The sequence below is a fragment of the Bos grunniens genome, chromosome 8, assembly GCF_055505025.1.
Source record: "Bos grunniens cultivar Pamir isolate PY7600 chromosome 8, Bosgru_T2T1.0, whole genome shotgun sequence".
In the NCBI taxonomy this organism is placed as follows: Eukaryota; Metazoa; Chordata; class Mammalia; order Artiodactyla; family Bovidae; genus Bos; species Bos grunniens.
In genome coordinates, this window is record NC_141172.1 from 64,439,137 (window position 1) to 64,447,003 (window position 7,867).

General features: G+C 48.9%; 2 pseudogenes; both read right to left on the reverse strand.

Moving 5' to 3' along the window:
* Nucleotides 1-648: 648 nt before the first annotated feature.
* Nucleotides 649-3,953, reverse strand: LOC147367278 (spermatogenesis-associated protein 31E1-like; annotated as a pseudogene).
* Nucleotides 3,954-4,033: 80 nt separating this feature from the next.
* Nucleotides 4,034-7,649, reverse strand: LOC147367279 (spermatogenesis-associated protein 31E1-like; annotated as a pseudogene).
* Nucleotides 7,650-7,867: the final 218 nt, after the last annotated feature.

Consider the following 7,867-nt stretch of genomic DNA (forward strand, 5'->3'; position numbering starts at 1 on the left):
GTGTGTGGCCCTCATCCTTGCCTCTGCTCCAGAGCATAAGAAAGACAGAGGGAGGGTGATACTCCTGGCTCATCTCAACTCAGCTCCTTCTGGGAGAGGAGGGGCTTCCCGGGCAGCATCATCCAATCCCACCATGACATGGGGACACAGTTTCTCCCTCCTCTGGACTCGGGACACACTGCCCCTAAAATCCCCTCCTTATTCTGATTTGTGAACTTGTCTCTGACACTTTCTGAGCCAGAGAGGAATTTCAGCCTCTGCAAATCCCTCTTCTACAGCCCCACAAGTTCAAAGTAGAGAGAGTAGAAGACAGAGCCAGATCCTGAGATGGGAGAGGTCTTTAGGTTTAGTTCACTGTGACAAGTCTTGAATGCTATTGCTTGTATCTGTAAAGCTGGTATTATGGACACTGAAATGTATTGAGGGAATTGGGGTGAGGGTGAGTATTCCACACTGAGGCAAACCTCATTCTATGGCCCTGTCCATCTGGAAGTCAAAGCAGCCACCTGGAAAGAGTGGACCCTGATCCCTTCCCTTCCCCCAGACAGGGCACAGACAAAAGTCATCACCTCTCACGAGAAAAAGCATCTATTTCAGGAAACAAGAAAATGTGTGGTAGGAAGAAGTCATTAGCACAAAGAGGATGTGCTAATAAGAGAAAAACATGTTTTTATCTGCATGGCATACATTTTTCTCTTGGAAAAGACTTTTCCTACTGGGAAAGCTGTGACAAGCATGTTCTGATTGAGAAGAGGCGTATTTCTGAGGAAGACAGTGCCTTGGACAGTGGGAAGAACGGCCTGCAACAGTTGTCACTCTTGATCCATGCTGGCAGGCTCTGCCCAGAAGGGGACCTGACTCCCTGGGTGGGAAGGTCCACGTGCTGTCCCTGGGACTGGTCCACTTAGTCTTTATAGGACAGCTGTGGCCCATGGGAGTAGCTCACTGATGGCGGGCTGTTTGTCTCATCACTATCCTTTGTCCTTGATAGGAGAGAAACCTGTGGTAGCAGTACGGTGGACCTAAGGGGGCCTGGAGTTCTACTTTGTACCAGTTTAATTCTGAGGCATGTGGTCCACAGTGAAGCGCCATCTTCTCCTCTAAGATCTGTCCAACAGCTGTCATGAGAGCCTGAGCCTCAACAGCCTTGCTGTCTGTAATCAGATGTCTTTTGACAGTTTTGTGGCTCTGGACAGTGTCTGCTGCAGGCTTGCATTCTTGCAGGGGCTCTTCTGGTCTTTTGTTTTTATTGGGGCAAATCCACTGCAGAAAGTACTTAATCCTCTCTCTGAAGTGGTTTTATGAAGAAACCCGTCCCTTCTTCAGGTGGGATTTGCTTTGTAGGGACTCTGCTGATTCCTTTTTCTGGCCAGGGTGGTTCATCCTGTGGGCCTGGTGGGCTCTCCGTACCACCAACCCTTTTCTATGCTGTCCTAGTTTGGGATTCCTATTAGTCTATCTCGCATCAGTGGAGACGAACTTCCTGCTCTGGCTCTTATGTTGGGGCTGCCTTCTCAAGGCCTCCTGCTGTCCTTGGCTGCTCCCTCCACTCGATGTAACATCATAGAATATCTGGGAATTGGATGATTCTCTACTGGACAGGGTCTCAAAACAGGACAGAGAAGCTTGAGAAGCCAAGGTGTTTGTGGCAGTGCATATATCTGAGTGACAGTCTTTGAGAAGCCTCTCAGTGGCATAGTCTTGAAGGAGCATACCAGTTTCACAGTCTTGAAGGAGCACACAGGTGGTGTGCTCAAACAGGCCTTGAGCCTGTTTCTGCCGGTCTGTGAACCCTTGGAACTCAAGCTTACAAAACTGTTCATCAAAGTCTACATCTTCTGGATTTCAGTCAACAGACTTTGTGTTCAAGGAAGGATTTTTATTGGACCTTAGAAACTGTGATTTCTTCATATTAATATTGATGATTTGGGATTTGATTAGCATACTTGGTTCAAAATTACCTTTCCTAGCAGGGTCTCCCTCCACAGCCTCTTGTTCCCTGCAAGATTGGGAACACTCATTGAGGTCCATGACTGTCACACTAGAGCAAGATTCTGGGGTGGTCCACCCCCCGGATTCCTCTTGTGGCACATTCCTGGCCATTGCTGGACTTCGACTGGGCTCCAGGCTGCCTTTGTCAGCCTCCATGACAGTTTCACTGTGCCAAATTCTGCCCACAAAGTTGTATGTGGTGTCCTGAGAAGGTGGTTTGACTTCCTGTCCAGTCAGAGGTGCCTTTGAGGGTTTCTGCATACTGTCAGGTGGGGGTCCTTCTAGAGCCTGCCAGGTTTCCTCGATCACCCATGAGGGGGCAGTGAGGGGACTCTCCAGGTGGGGAACTGCCTCTGTTGTTATTACTTTCTTTCTTGGATGGGGCTGAGGATTTTTTCACAAGTCCTTGCTTAATTGGGCTTTTGGGTGGTCCCCAGGGTCACTGGTGGTCTTCAAGGTGGATCTTGGAAGGCGTGTGAAGTAAGCATTTTTCAACTTTAAGTTAAATATAAACTTGAAGACCTTGAGGAGTAGGACCCATCTGTGTCTCACCTGAAACTTTAATACATAAGCTTCCAGCTCCTGCTGAATATAAGGACTGACAAGAAGAGACTCATGGGAGGTGTTCATAGAGGCTTCCCCATCCTGAGAAGAACCTGTATTTTCTGTTCCTGTAGGAACATTTAACTCTCCAGGAAGGTCTAAGAAGTGGTTGGCAGCAAGTCTTAAACAATGGACATTCACAGGGATTTGACCCTCACAGATCTGCTGTGCCTTCTTGCTTATAAGGACTCCCAAGACTTTTTCTGGATGCTTTTTGCCTGGGCTCAACTCTCTTTGACTGAAGTTTTGCTCTTGGAAACTTCACTGGGTGGTTTGCTGATGTCATGTATAGAACTTCGTGGGTTCCCCCCAAGCTCTGCCCTACATCATGGTGCAGGTCTTTCCCTATTGGGATTTGTGTTGGGCACTTGGGCCTCATCTTCTGTGCATCCTGGCAGCTTTTGCCTAGACCTGCAGAGGTACTTGAGGGCTCCTCCCTGCCCTGTGCCTGACAAGGCCTTGGGAATTGATCCTGAGGCTGCATCAGTTTTTTGAGAAGCTTGGATTCTGCAGGGCAGGCTGCTCTCTTGCTCCATGAACCTTTTGGAAATGTGGTGCTCCAATTTCTCCCAAACCTCAGGGCTGATCAAATCCCCAGGAAAGATGGAGACAAAGGTATGGGCCTGGGAAGACCTGCTTTCCTAGGGAAGGTTGGGAATGACCTGGCTAAACACTTGCTGAGATTTTTTAACCAAATAGGGTAAAGTTCTCCCACTTCCTACTTGCTTTTTCAAAAAAATGATGTTCTAGGGTATGAATTGCTTTTTGGATGAAAGATTGTGCCTTATTTTGGACTATAGGGCAAGCTACATCATGGTACCTAGTCTGTGGTTCAGAAGAAGATGGTTCAATTGGGAAAGAGTGTATAAGATGGGTAGTGGTCTCTAACTGAGCCCAAAGTTGTTCTTGACCTTGGGGCATGGTTGGAATGAAGGGTTGGGGTTGCATCTGGGCCTCCGTGTGAGCCCAAAGTGGTGGTGATTGATGTTGGGCCTTCGTTGTTGTCAAGGGTAGGGGTTGGGCACTGGTCTGCATATGAGCTCGAGGTTGTGGTTGACAGTGAGGCATGGCTGGATTCAAGGGTTAGGGTCTGGCCTGGGCCTCCATATGAGCATGACACGGTGGTGGTTGAAAATGAAGCATGGTTAGATTCAAGGGTTGGAGTTGGGCATGTGTCTCCATGTGAGCCTGAGATGGTGATTGACACTGGGTCATGGTTGGAGCAAAGGGTTGAGGTCCGGGCTGGGTCTCCATGTGAGCCTGAGGTAGTGGTTGAAAGTGAGTCATCATTGGAGATAAGGGTTGGATTGAGCCTGGGTCTCCACATGAACCTGTGATCGTGGTTGATGTTGGGGCATGGTTGGAGTCAAGAGTAGGAGTGGAGTCTGGGTCTCCATGTGAACCCCAGATGGTGAGTGAAACTGGAACATGGCCGAAGTCAAGGGTAGGGGTCGGTCTGAGTCTCCATGTGACCCACAGGTGACGGTTGCAATTGGGGCATGGTTGGAGTCAAGGACTGAGGTTGAGCCTGGGCCACAGAGTGGGTCAAGGGCTGGGCCAATGGCAGTTGTGAAGTTACTTTAGATTGAATTTGAAGTTTTTCAGCCTTAGAGTTCATTGAATAAGATAGGGCATAATGTAGAGGGGACTCAGACACTGGGACAGTAGCCAGCAGAGACTCACTGTGCAGAAAGGGGAGACCCCAGAAGAGCTGGCTGCATGTCTTCTGTAGATGGTCCCCCAAAGTATCAGAATATGGGGGCTTCTAGGGACCAAGCAGCTGTTCTGATTTGCCTTTTATGTACCAGAAGTGTTGGTGACCCAAGGTGTCCTGCTTGTCACCCAGTAACTTGATCCTTTCCCCCAAAGAATTCGGGTGGTAGCCTGCCTCTTCCTTGTTTTCTTTCTCCTTCCAAGTCTTCGGTTATACTCTCTTGGTGATTAGTATCTCCAGCAGCTTTTGGACATCCTTGTTGACAAACAAGAGGGTACTGGCCTCTATCTGCCTGTTTTTAGGGTGTGCCCAAAATGAGTCTTCTGGTGGATGGCAGGGAAGGTGCTTTTGCTGGGACTCAAAGTTTGTCATGGTAGAGAGACTCCAAGATTTGGCAGCCCCATGCCACCAAGACTGGGCTGAAAGGGGACAGCTTGAGCGGACAAGCTCTGAGATGGCTGGTCTCCAAGGAGATTGTGGAGACATGCTGTGTGGGATGGTGCCCAGTGGGAGTGACATGGAGGCACTCTGATTGAGACTCAGCACAGAGCCTAGTGATGGGGAGTCCGAGGAGGCTCTTGGAGGTGGAGGACACGCCTCTCCATTACTGGGGCATGGTGGGGAAGTGAAAAGAGCAAGTGGCCAGGGTGAAAGCTGTCCGGGAGAAAGAAAGGCTCTGATCGCTAAGAGGTACTCTAGGATGAAAGTGAGTGAACAGAATCTAAGGAAGACACTGAGTGTGGAGAATGGGTGGAGTTCTGAGATAGAGGCCATTTGATCAGAGAAGGTGGGGACATGGTGTGAGTGGCCTCTTCCCTACATGGCTGGTGGGCTCCAGCTGGCACTGCTTTGCACACATCCCCAGGAGCATCTTGACTGGATACCTGATGAAAGCCACCCTTGTCAGGGAACCTCCTCAGAAGTCTGCAGAAGACATGAAGAACAAGCTGTAGCCTGGAGCCCCGGCGCCAGGTGGGCTGAACAGTCCAGACAGGGGTTGGCACCTGCAGCCCACGGCCCTGCACGGATCTCTTGCTGACTTCACAATGCTACGGCTGCCCCCCACTTCAAGGCTTTAGCCATACTCTTCCCCAGTGCTCCTCCCTCCTAGCTCAGCCCCAAGCTGCTTGCTGTCCCGTGGTCATACCATAGGCTCTAGGAGGAAGAACCACCTAGGAGAGAAGGGGAAGATTCTTTACCTTTGCAGAAGTGAAGTCAGTTCCGAGACCTCTTCCAGTGCTTCCAGGGAATCTCTGCAAGCTGGAAATCAGCAGACTGCATCATGAGGATCAAGACAGGAGCCTAGGGGACTTGTGGGAAGTTGAGTGTAGGTCCCTTGAAGGGGTTGCAACTGGGAGATTTGAGCCCACGTACGAGCATCCAAGGCCATATGATCCCTGACAGTGATGGTGAAGTGAAGCTCATGAAAGGGTTTATCATTTACAAAGTGTTTCCATATCCTTTGCTCCCTGCTACCCTCATAATCCCGTTGGGGAGAATGGGCATGGGTCACCTTGCAGTGACATCTGAGCAAAGTTAAACAAGGTGTCCACAGTTGGACCCAGAGGTCCTACCTCCGAGTCCAGGCACTATTGGTCCAGTGAAGCCCACACATGTCTGCTGGGCAACACCCATTTCCAGACCCCTTACGGCTTCATTCTATACAGAGAATCTAGGAAATATCTGGGTTCTGCTCTCCTTCCCAGAGCTTTCCTGGGTGTTCTGTTTACTGTGGGATGGCCCTGCCACTGGTCTCCTTGAAATCTGTGGAACTGGGCCATCATGGCTGGAGAGGTGAGGGCTACCACCTGGGGCACACAGGACTGAAAGTCAGAGCTTACCTTTCAAAGCTCCATTTCTTATACTGCTCCTGCTTCTTCCCCTCCACTCTATTTGCTGCTGAGAGACAGAAAAAATGAGGACCTGGGACCCAATTCTCTCTCTCTCCTCTCTAGACAAGCATCAGACAGTGTCCATACATAATATGACTTTCTGTGTTTCACTAACAGAGCTCTGTGGTCTTTCATTCTTTAAACTCATATTTAAAGTGTATAAAAATATCTTCTATTTTCCTTTTTTGAAGAATATAAGGATTTTCAGGGATTCCCTGATAGCTCACTTGGTAAAGAATTCACCTGCAATGTGGAAGACCCCTGTTCGATTCCTGGATTGGGAAGATCTGCTGGAGAAGGGATAGACTACCCACTCCAGTATTCTTGGGCTTCCCTTGTGCCTCAGCTGGTAAAAAATCTGCCTGCAATGTGGGAGATCTGGGTTTGATTTCTGGGTTGGGAAGATGACCCGGAGAAGAGAAAGGCTACCCAATCCAGTATTCTGGCCTGGAGAATTCCATGGACTGTATAGTCCATGGGGTCTCAAAGAGTCAGACATGACTGAGGTACTTTGACTCACTCACTCACTCACAAAGATTTTCAAGTGAGATTCATCCTGGATCTTTCAGCACTGTTCCTCTGTTCAAAAAACACATGCACTCACAGACCTATGGGTGAATCTGAGGTCCATCAGGTAACTCTCTGCTTCTTGAAGCCAGAACTCCACTCCAGCCCCTGCTCTGAGGCTCTTAGGATTTCAGCACTCCCAGCCAATCAGCCCTTGTCTAAGACATTTCTTCATGACTGGTGAACTGGTGCTCAGAGTTCTGTGTTCTGGCTGACATTGAACTCAGTATCCAATCCTCGGCCCCTGGTCACTTTGTTTGGGGCATGCTCTGGAGTCCCTATCACACCAGGACAATTGGTCTGAGATCTTTGTGTAGAAATCCTAGCATTCACTCTCTCCCCTGCCCAGCCTGGTTTGTCCCTAGAGGCATGATGTTCTATTCTTCCTTGAGAATAGATGTCCTGTTCTTTCTCATTTCAAAAGCCTCTAGTTGATTTAGAAAAGTGGAAATAATAATAGAAAAGAAGAAAGAAGCATGTGCTTGTGGGTCTGGGCCAAGTTTCCTTACCTTTCTGATGTTTCCATGTTTCCTAGGGGGAGCAAAGGATGGGTTACTCTTGAGATAGGGGCGGATCAGGAAAAAGAGCCCCAGTCCACACAGAAAGGCGAGGATGGTATCTATCACCCAGGAAGTGGAACTGGAGTTAAGCCAAATATCAGAAGTGTTTTTCAGAAAAAAGAGAGGATTCTCCTTCATCTGAATCACATAACTGCCCTCAGGAAACTGAGCCAGGGTGTGCACTTGGGGACTAAAGTACTCAGCTCACATCATAGAGCTGTGGTCTGGTCACAAAGGGCCCTTGAGAGTAAGAGGGAGGAGCAGAGGAGGAGGCTGGACTATAGCCCCTCCCTACTCATCCAGCCCCACAGCTTCATTCATCTCCTTTCTTCTGAGCCTTCCCATCCTACCTTCTCACCCTATTAGACAGAAATATTAGTCAAGTTTCAATTCATCACATCTGGAACTCAGACAATACTGGTTCCCCCCCGCCAAATCTCTACTTGAGCCCCATAAATGGCTTTTAAAAATCTGGAGTTGTCCCTATAGTTTTGGTTGATTCTAGGAATTCTTACTCTCAGGATTCCCTTGTCTGTAAT